Source organism: Asparagus officinalis, chromosome 7 (genome assembly GCF_001876935.1).
Source record: "Asparagus officinalis chromosome 7, Aspof.V1, whole genome shotgun sequence".
NCBI lineage: Eukaryota > Viridiplantae > Streptophyta > Magnoliopsida > Asparagales > Asparagaceae > Asparagus > Asparagus officinalis.
Window position 1 is genome coordinate 18,526,245 of NC_033800.1, and position 11,563 is coordinate 18,537,807.

The following is an 11,563-nucleotide window of genomic DNA, read 5'->3' on the forward strand; positions in this document are numbered from 1 at the left end:
ACTGCATCACGGTCTTTGTAGAGGACTGATTCGTTAAAGACCACATCCCTGCTTCTGATGATTTTTTTATTCTGCTCGTCTCAGAACTTGTAGCCAAACTCATCGCCGCCATAGCCAACAAAGAAACATTTTAGGGACTTAGGATCGAGTTTGCTTCTAACATGATCACTCAGATGTACATATGAAACACATCCAAATATTCTCAGATGAAAAAGATTTACCTGCTTTCCACTCCATACTTCTTCAGGTATTTTGTGTTCCAAAGGCACTGATGGTCCCCGGTTGATCAAGTAGGCAGCTGTGTTGACTGGTTCTGCCCAGAATTGCTTTGGAAAACCTGCTTGTAACCGCATACTTCTGGCTCTCTCAGTCAAGGTTCTGTTCATGCGTTCTGCTATCATGCGTTCTGCTATGCCATTCTGCTGGGGTGTACCTGGCACTGTCCTCTCTAATCTAATGCCGCTGTCATAACAGAACTTCTTGAACTCTGAGTCTTCATACTCGCCGCCGTTGTCAGAACGAAGCTTCTTGATCTTCAAACCGGTCTCGTTCTCAACCATAGCCTTCCATCTCTTGAAGACTTCAAACACTTCTGATTTGTGTTTAATGAAATAGACCCAAGTCTTCCTCGAGTGATCATCTATGAAGGTCACAAAATATAACCTTTCGCCGGTGGATGGAACTGATGCTGGACCCCACACATCTGTGTGAACTAACTCAAGCTTCCCTTCCTTAGGGGTTCTGCCAACCCTTTTGAAGCTTATTCTCTTTTGTTTCCCTAGAATGCAGCTTTCACATAGGTCAATATCAGCCGATCTCAAACCTGGTAACTTCCCGTTCGATTGCATAACCTTTAGGCCTTTGCTACTCATGTGACCTAACCTCTGGTGCCACAAATTTGGGTCTTCACTGCCTTCAGCCACTGCAATGGAGCCTCGTGCATCTATCGTCATGTAGAGAGATCCCGTCTTCGTACCACGGGCAACAACCATGGATCCCTTTGTAACCTTCCATGTATCACATGCAAAGGTTGATACGTATCCCTCTTTCGCCAATTGTCCTATGGAAATCAGATTTTTCCTCAAGCTAGGAACATGTCTCACATCACTCAGCTTCCATGTAGACCCATTGAGCTTGATTTGCACGACTCCTTTGCCAACAATATCACAGGGCTGATCATCACCAAGGTAGACTTTTTCTAGGTTTCCTGAAACATAGTTCTCAAATAAATCTCCATTTGAGGTAGCATGAAACGAAGCTCCTGAATCCAGCACCCACGATTCAGTTTTGCTCTCCAACGAACAGATTAGGGCATCATCTGATTCTCCTTAGGCCACGTTCGCTTCAGTCTTGTTCTCCTTGTCTTTCTTGGGTTCTCGGCACTGATTTTCATAGTGGCCAAACTTGCCACAATTCCAGCAGTCAATTTCCTTCTTGCCCTTGTGGTTCCTGAACTTTGGCCTTCCGTTCCTCGAGTTAGATCTTCCTCGGCTATTCCCTCTATTTCTGTTTCTGTTTCTTCCTCTGCTCTCAAGATTCAATGCCGACCCTGAATTAGAAATCCCTTCCTCTTGCCTTCTAATCTCCTCAGTCATAATCATGTCTACCACCTCTGAAAACTTCAGTTTTGATTTGCCACATGATCCGCTAATCGAGATAACGGTACCCTTCCAACTGTCGGGCAATTGACCAAGTATCAAGAGGGCTTGGATTTCATCGTCAAACTGAATATTGACCGAGTTTAGTTGATCCGTGATCTCGTTAAACTCGTTCAGATGTTCCTTGAATTTCTGACTCTCGGACATCCTCAAATTAAATAGCTTTTTAATGAGATGTACCTTATTCGCCGCAGAGGGCTGCTCATACATACTGGACAACGCCGCCATGAGATCCGCCGTCGTATTCTGATTCTTGATGTTGAACGCTACTGATTTAGACAAGGTCAACCTGATCGCTCCAAGGGCCTTTCGATCCAATAGCTTCCAATCCGCATCCTTCATATCCGTCGGCTTCTCTCCCAATGGTAGGTATAAATCCTTCTGATAGAGGTAGTCATCCATCTGCATCTTCCAGAACCCGAAGTTTGTTCCATCAAACTTCTCAATCTTGGATGTTTCCTTCTCAGATCCCATTGTCTCTGACCTCAAATCGCTCGCGCCGAACCTGGTCGCTCTGATACCACTTGTTGGGGATGCACAACCCCCCTGATGCGATTTGGAAATAGAGATTTAGGAGAGAAGAGAGAAAATCAAACAATCTCAAACACACAAGATTTACGTGGTTCGCTTCTCAATGTGAGAAACTACGTCCACGGCCGCCGCAGGAGAAAAATTCACTATTTTTCGTCTCAATACATCATGCCCTAATCAACCCTTTTATAGACTTAAGGGTTTAACAAGTAAAGAAGGAAACAGAACAAAACAGGTTAAAAACGAATCTGGGCCAAAACCCGACTCCGGTCGACCGCAGCACCACGTGCGGTCGACCGCGACGAATCCTATTCCTGATCGAGCTCTCTGGACTTTGGGCGGTCGACCGCAGCGACATGCTCGGTCGACCGCGACGAAGACAGAACTCTGGCCTGCTCTCTGGACTTTGAGCGGTCGACCGCAGCGCCACAGACGGTCGACCGCGACGAGCTCCTGGCCTGTGCACCCAGCTGTGCACGACGTCCTGTCGATCCGCCGGCCATGGCCAGTTGACGCGATGCAGAAAACCGCCTCCTTCGTCGTTTTTGCTTGAACTCCGCCATCGTCGATCATGTTCATCCCTGTTCCAGCTTTGTTCTCCTCTCTCTTCTGAAATGTAGGGCATGTCTGATAGTTAGGCTTCACATATCCTAACAAATAGTGTGTCCACCAAGTTTTTTAATCACTCATTATTGGCCTACGGATCCTTGTATTATATATAAAAATGTGTTTTATATTAATAAATGTGTGGTTAGGAACTTTGGTGGACAATTGGTGGACATCAACTTAAGTTGATAGGAGTTTGCTCTCGTCTCTCTCTCTCTCCTCATCTCTCTCTCCGTAATTGCTATATTGAATTTAGTTTCTAAATCCAAGTTAGTTTTTGTAGAAATTAAAAGAGAGATAAAGTGTCATGTTGAAGACTCTAGTGAGATTTTATCATATAAACTTCAGAAAGATGTTCTGTAACTTACTTTGTTATTGCCCTAAAGTTTATTATATGGAATTTTTTTAAAAAAGACCGATTTTGCTAAATAATTAGCAAAATCGGTCATTTTACTAATTATTTAGCAAAATCGGTCTCTTTTGGCCAACAAGTCAAAAAGATGTCGATTTTAAAAAACGCCCAGCTCAAAACATACGGGACTATTATTCCCATATGTTTTGGGTGAACTAATCACTGATTAGTTCACTCAGAAAACATACGGGACTATTAGTCTCCTATGTTTTGAGCACTCATTTGTTGTCCCGTATGTTTTGCGTGGGTTTGCTGGGCATAACAAATGAGTGCTCAAAACATATGGGAGTAGTAGTCCCGTATGTTTTTTGGGTGAACTAATCGGTGATTAGTTCACCCAAAACATACGGGACTAGTAGTCCTGTTGTCAAAAAGAGATCGATTTTGCTAAATAATTAGTAAAATGGTCGATTTTGCTAATTATTTAGCAAAATCGATCTTTTTTAAAAAAAAATCCCTTTATTATAAGCTCTGTCAAAATGTCTTATTAGTCCAATTATCCTGCCAATAGGATAAAGTTTATAGCATAACTTAATCTTCTATTTTATTGCAAAAAGAAAAGGTAATTTTAAATTTTAAATAAATATTGGACAAGTTTTGGAAATGGCAAACTGTTACAAAAACAGCGCCTCACTCGTCAGGTGAGCGTCACGTGCACATTGCTTTGGCGGGGAGAACCGACTTCTATCTTTTAGTCCCACATCGCCTGCGTTATCAGCGCAACATGAGCCACGGGGATAAAGGCACGTCACACGGCACCGTTTCGAAGCATACCTTTCTCGGCCTTTTGGCTAAGATCAAGTGTAGTATCTGTTCTTATCAGTTTAATATCTGATACGTGGGTCATCGGCTTACTATGATGTTAAATTAATTTTTGTTGGGGGAGGACCCGCTACAATTGCTTGCTATTGGGGTTCCTCAAGCGTCGCCTATGTTTTGCACTGCTGCACGGGCCTGGCGCACCCCCTTACCAAATCAAATTAAAAATTTTGTGTGTTGAAATAAGTATCGCCTGTGTGTTACAATGTTGCATGGGCCTGGCCCACCCCGACCAAATCAAATTAAAAATTTTGCGGGCTGAAATAAGGATCAATTTAGAAGGCTAGTCGGCATTTTAGTACCCTAAACTTCTTGATTATGTATAGTTTTAACTTTGATCCCTTCTACGATGTAGAATATTACCATATAAGGGCCCGTTTGGATAATAGAAGTATTGGAAGTAAGAAATAGATTAGGGAAGTAACTTCCAAAACTAACTATGAAGTAGGAAGTGCGGAATAGTATTTTTTTGTTTGTTTTTATTTATTTTTAGAAGTAATTGGCAAGCTAGAACTTCTTCCTCTTCATATTACTTTTTTTTGTTTAGATAATATTTGGAAATATTACTAGAACAGTAATTTAATACATTGTTGTTTCTATTTTATTCTTGTTTGATGTCATATTGAATTGAATAGAAATAGAATGAAAGTATTATAACACACCACATGCTCAAGCATTGCTCGTGCTTAAAAGTTTAGAACGCTCACATCACGATGTGTAAGGAAAGAAAACGGATGCGAGGAATGGATAAAAGCCACAGACACATACACAAACTAAAACAAATGCGAAAAGGAAACAACGTATATTCTTTCTTGGTGTTTTTAGGTCATTTATATAGGCATTGGTAATATTTTGTGAGACTAATTTTTTCCAAACTGCAGTTTGTTAGCTGGGGCAGCATTATTCCTGATTTCAGCCAACTAGGTGGTATAATGATGTGGTATATTACACTACATCAATATTTTCCTTACTAAGCTCTCCCAATAGAGCAACGGTATCATCGCCTTTATACCATAGTAGAAGCATTTCATCTGATATTTTTTTAATGGGTTTATTTAGTTTATCTATTCAGAGATTATCAAAGAAATATTTTCCTTTTCTCTTGCAGGTAGAATGAACACAGAAGCTTTTGTGCAATGGATCGAAGCTCTACAGCACCAGCTGGAGTTCCGTCGACCGGAGACGTATTCTTTATGATATATGCCAAACTCAAGGGCGGTAAGATAATGCTTTGGTAACTTCAATGTGACAGTATCATCAAGCAACTCGGAGGTCCTTTAAGCCCAGCAAGTACTCTAAGTGCTTCCAACAAAGAAGAGAATCACCTAAGTACACCAATCCTTTGATTGAAGTTGTTATCTCAAAGTCACGAGTACATTTAGTACCTTTTATCAAACGCATCCCTTTTGGAGGAGGCATAGATAATGCATTCCTCAAAAACTGTAAAGTCATATAGCGGACCCTCCACATCAGCCATTGACATACAAAATAGCTTATTAGGTTGTAACAACTCAAGCACATTTTGTGTGGGACCATCTTTACGACCATGAAACGAGCAACTATATTATCAGGACAGACGCAGCAATGGTGTGTGTCATCAATCATACCAATACAGTTCTTGGAACATTTAAACAAATGAAACATATAAATCCACCAATTTTATATTCATATTACTAAGGAAGTATAGATATAAATGATTGAAAAATAATCCATATTACCTCAAACCAAGGGTACGCAGTGATTCTACAACGAATCTCATCGGATACCTGCACACTCGCTTGCTTCATAGTAAAGTAATTGGTCTCAGGCTTTAATATTGCCACGAGGACTTCATTGATAGGTACCTACTAATAGTTTATTCGTCCTGAACGTACGAAGTTTATTACCAAACCCTATTTTTGCATTAATGCCCTACTATGTGTAAAAACATAGAACTTGCTCCTCGATGGAAACATATATGCGTATCTTTAGGAAGTCTAGACTTTCGTAACATGGAACAATGCTCTGTTAAAAAATGGACCTCTATCCATTCTTTAAGTAGTCATATGTAAATGTTCTGCCGCCATAGAACAACCGGTATGATATAAGCATTTCTCAATGAATCTCTCAACTCGGTTGGCTCCCTAGGAGTTACTTTCTCTTTTATTCTCAAACAACATAAAAGTAAGGCACACCAACTATACACACCACATATGCAGCAAAGCAACTTAGTGTAGCATCTTCTAGTTGAAGGTTCCATATTCTACTAAACAAATAAAACAATGTTATAAAATTTAAAAATTATGCGCACGTGGTTATTTATAAAAATTCGCAATTTTATTTCTCACATCAACAAAAAATTAGCTTTGTTGGTTGTTCCCTTTGTGGTCAAGTAGTCAAGTGGGTGTGTAATTACCATTAAACCTTTCTTTAGCTCTGTAGTAGAAACCTTGTCAAAACCCTTTAAGAATTACTCCTTACCCTCCAGTAATTTGCGGTGCTGCTAGCTTAGGTTTTTATTAATGTTATGCAGCTGTAAGTGATATAGCAACAGAGTCATGTATTAGTTTTTATGCCGAAATCATAGGTTATCAAGTCCTTGTAAATATGATATAGAACTTCTCTTTCCATGAAGTTAATAACGTTTCAATTATGTCTTTGGTGGGATGGCATGGCTTTCTACATGTGCAATGCCTTGAGGACTCCCTGGGAGATTTTTGCCGGCTGAAAATTTCAGAGGCAGTGCAAAATGTATAGACTTCACATGCTGCATTGTTTTTTTTCTTTTTTTGCGGTTTTAATGTAGTTCTTGATGTACATATGTATTTTATGTCTAGTTTATAAATTTCTTTGTTTTCATATGCTATTATTTTTGCAAGGATCTTGCGATGGTTCTTTAAGTTTTGCACACTTTAGATCCTGCCGTGATCTCTGACTTTATTAAAAGGTAGGTGTTAACAGCTACTCAATGTTGTAATAATTGTATTTTCACAATGTAAATAAACTTCAACTTTACCCATTCCATGTCTCCGCCTGGCCACTAATCATTTTATGTGGAATGGTTCGGTGAACCATTTATCCTTTCTGACAATATATTTTCTACATTTTCTTCACTATTAATATTGCATTAAGAGGAAGAGTTTTTTGAAAAGCATGCTATTTGTTGAAACATTGCTAAAATGTTGAGTATAAATCTGTATTTTAGCAATCGTTTGTGATTATAAACAGCAGAAAAAGGGAAATCATTGGGGGGAAGCAAGAGGACCACAAGAAAAAGGGAAATCAACAGTGAAAGGGGAAATCATTTGCCTAAAATACATCCACCAAGATTCTCTTCTTTTTTGTGGCAAAAGATGTAATTTTAACTTACAATAAAAGATCAAAATTCTAACCTTTTACATACTTTGGGGGAAGCCAAGAGGAAGAAGATGAATGATTAGGAAGGAGTTTTTTGCTGGAATGTCGGCTGGGAGCTAGAATTACCGCCAGCTTGAGGAAACCCTTTTTCCTGCGGGAGCCCTAAAATTATGAAGTCGGTGAAGGAATCGGTTGAATATAGGCAGAGAATCGTAGTGCAGAGGAGAATGAGCTGTGTGAAGATAGGAGAAGAATCTGCGCAGTTTAGAAAAATATTCGGGAATCATTTTCCGGACCCCACCTAAAAATCACTTCCGCGTATTTCATAGCATTGGAGGTCAAAAAATATTTAAGGAAAATAGCGGATGCCAGCTAGTGACACAGTCAGCCTTTTAAGGAAAGGTAGCGGAAGTAGCTTTTTACGGAGAAACAAACAACATTTTTAATATGCGAAGGTAACAAATAGGGCTCTACTTCACTCTACTTTTGCCTACTTCATAGTTACTTCAGTATAAACAACAGGGCTCTAATTATGTCAAACCTAATTTTAGAGTTTCAACCCCTTTAATATTGACAAATTTCACATTAAAATTCTCATTAAGAATATGAAAAGTTTTAAAATTATCTTGCCAGGTGTCATGTTTGGAAATGTGGGAATGGTTGCATACAAAAGGTATTAAGAATGTACAAGTACTAAGTAAAAACTTCAGCGATATACAAAAAAGTGTTGCGTAAAAAACAAGCCAAGAAGTATTGCGGCAATGCTTGGAACTAGTCAAACTGGAACATGTTTGTGACAACCCGACTTTGTCTTGGCTTATAAGCCTACAATAAACTCTCCTAGCCTATCTTTCATCTCTTATTAGCTGCGGATATATTGGATGTCGTGTTGACTCACCGGACTCTAGAGCGGGAGATTTAATATCTAAATCGGAGGTTTATGTCGGATGCCTGGGGTATTTAGTTCTCGCGGCAGGACGCCAGATACCTCAGGTGTGGATGTGATGTTATATCTCATGAATCAACTCTCACCTTTTGTGACGACAAACTGCGCACGAGTATGATTAATATAGTCGTCCAAGTAGTGTATGCTATGCTCTGTGAGTTGATAGAGCGCACCACTAAAATATAGAGGTGAGGACCAACGCATACATATTTTAGCGCTTCTCGGGACCAACCAAAAAATGAGAAACAGGTTGAATGAAAAATATCTCTAATTTCATAATCATTTGGGCGGTTATTCCTCTCACAGATATTCAGAATATAGTAATGTCCGATTAATAACTCCGGAGCGACAAGATCTGGTCTAAATTACAGAATATCTACCGGAGCATACATGAGAATTAGAAAATAAGTGGTTATGGTCCGTTACTAAATCTTAGTGGTTATTTTCTCTAATTGGCTGTCGTACACCCATCCATCTACTGCACGCAGCACACATCATGTGTGCACTCTAGAGAGAACTCCCTAAGGTTAGAAGATTCCAAAACCCATCTCAAGGTTCATCCATGGATTATTCATGGTATAAGCTTCCGGGTTCGCGTCGGCTTTTGATTATTGTTAATCTTCTTTGAATTGATTCATCTGTCTAGGCAACTGCTTATGGTTGTGCTTAGTTGTCTCTAAGTCGTGCTTAGGATATCTAACGAAGTAAAAGATCGGGGTTCATCAGGAGCGCAGCTTTGATTAATCTAGGCGATTTAAGTTGTGTAGTAGAGGTGATGTAGTTTGCTTGATGTGATTTGTGTGTATGTATAGTACGTAATCATCTCTGTTGCGGTAGATCGTTATGATATAGTTTCAGAAGTAATGTGTGAGGTTAACGGTTTTTGAATAAAACGCGCATTGATTCAGGCCTACTCAGCTTATGTGATATCCTCTGTAGAAAAAGGATACAGGAAAAAAATGTAAGTTTTGTAGTTTGGTTGTAATTATACAGTTTACAGTATGAAATCATGAATAAAAATAAGAAAAGCAAGTATATGTTTTTGTCTCTTCATTATTGTGGTTTTTGGAACGTAGCATAGAGATTTAATAAAACATACATTTACCATTATATGAAGTTACTTAATCATTTCTCATTTGATCAAAAATTAGACATAAAAGAATCCTCATAAAATTGCAGTGGCTCAATATTAGATAGGAATCAATATAGATAAAATTTTCAATATGCAGTATATAGTTTGGTTTTGTTGAGTAGTAAAGACAAGTGGCTTCCGGACGTGGCTGGACCTGGGCAACAGATCTATGACCTAGAGATGACCTCAAAAGTTTCTCGGGCTCGTCTATATGACCAGGACGCTTTTTGAGATCGACTTAGGATGGCAACGGGGAGCCAAGGAGACAAATACAGAGTGAGGCCTGCAGATCGTCCCACCTGATTGCAATTATTTGATGGCTTAATCACATTATGGATAGTAGTATGCATACAGTATAAGCTGTAGAAAATCACGTTGTGCATAACATTATCTTTTTGGATATTTTTTGTGGTTTTTTCTTCGATTTTCTTGCGTCGGCATTCTGATTTTGAAAAATAAAATCGAGGAATTCTTTTTTTTGGGTTTGTCGGCGGCGGTTTCGGTTTGAAACCGTCTAGGGACCAGGTGTTCATTCTGTGCCGTTATAAACTTCCTAATCTGTTTTGGTATACAGGGATTCCTAATCTTTCCGTAGCAATTATTTGAATGACTAATCTGTATGTTTGTGCCGAACATTAACGGAGGTGTTACCTCAAAAATTTTGGCCGAAGCTGAAAGCTTCAAATCGATCCTCGGGCTTTCTCGTGATCATATTTAGATCCGAACTTCACCGTTTTCAATTCGATACGTGCTCTGTTTTTCAAATATATAAAACTGAACTCTTCTATTTTTGCGCTCACAACGACGTGGGGTCAGCGGTGTTCGTTCTAAAGGTGAGCTCGCGCCTCAAGTTCCTGAAAGCTGAAGGATATCTTGGGGCAGGTTACTAGATAAAAGAAGATGTATCTATTTCAGCTCTGAGCTATTTGTTAGTTTTGTCCTTGGGAGATTTTAGTCTAAAACTTTAAGCCTCAATTTTAACGAACCTCGGCGTTCGTTCTAAGGTGAACTCGTTTAGCGTGGTGATCTATAAATCTCATGGTTAAGTTCAGTGAGCGTGTGACTGAGAGCTCTCTTATTTTAAACGAACCTCTGCGTTTCGTTAATACGGTGAACCTCGCCGTTTCAATTTCAGACGAACCTCGGTTAATCTCAGTTTGTACTCTTCTTCTCTATTAGTGAACTCCATCACCTTTCTTGCCCTGATGACGTCAGGCCAACTTGCCGAACCATGTTAAAATTTTGTTTGAGTTGGTGCCATTTATTTTGCATTGTTTCGCCTTCTCTTCGGCGTGTTGTTTTGATTTGGTCTCTCGAAGTACAACTCGCGTTTGGTATTGCTTCCACGTACACAACAAGTGGTATCAAGAGCCCAACATAGTGGTCATCAGAGTATGGGCTTCGCTTTGGGATGGCGAGCGAGTAATCGTTTGGAGTTGTCTGGGTTCAGTTTGTGATAAAAGTGGATTTCTTCCTATTTGTGGATCTCGTTTCTGTCGTGCGGTGGCTGAGATCTTTTGGAGGCTTTGCTTAGTGGTTTCAATAGAGGGTAAAATCTCCTCCTTTAGTCAGTTTGATCTATTCTTACTTTGTTCCGTATGGTTTGTTAGTGCTTTGAGAGGACATGACCGAAAAGAAGGAGTTGAGGGATATTGGATTATTGAAAATGTCTGACCTACATAATTGAAGTTCCTTTGAGGCACATTTGTATGAGCAAGGAGACCGCGGTGTAGTTTGTTATTCTATCCATCTGATCGTTAGGGGTCTTTTAGGTGGTGTTCTTCAGAATTTGAGCCTTCCAAGATGCATCCATTGGAGGTAATCGGATTTGGTTTCGACAGTTAGGATTGTTCTAGGTATTGGTCGTTGCAACCAAGTCCCTGTGGTGTGAAGTGCTAGCAAAGTCAAACCATAGCATGAAGGGCAGTGTATGACAAAAAGGTTAACCTTCGTTCTGTTTTCGTGTAGGAGTTCTTTCTATAACATTTGCTACCGAGCTCCACGCAGTTGAGACCACTTCATTTGGAGAGGGAAACATATGGGCCAAGATTTGACTGTTTTTTGATAGGTCGTTCCCTTGCTTGGAGGACGGATAGGAGTTGGTTGTCGAAGCATTTGATTTA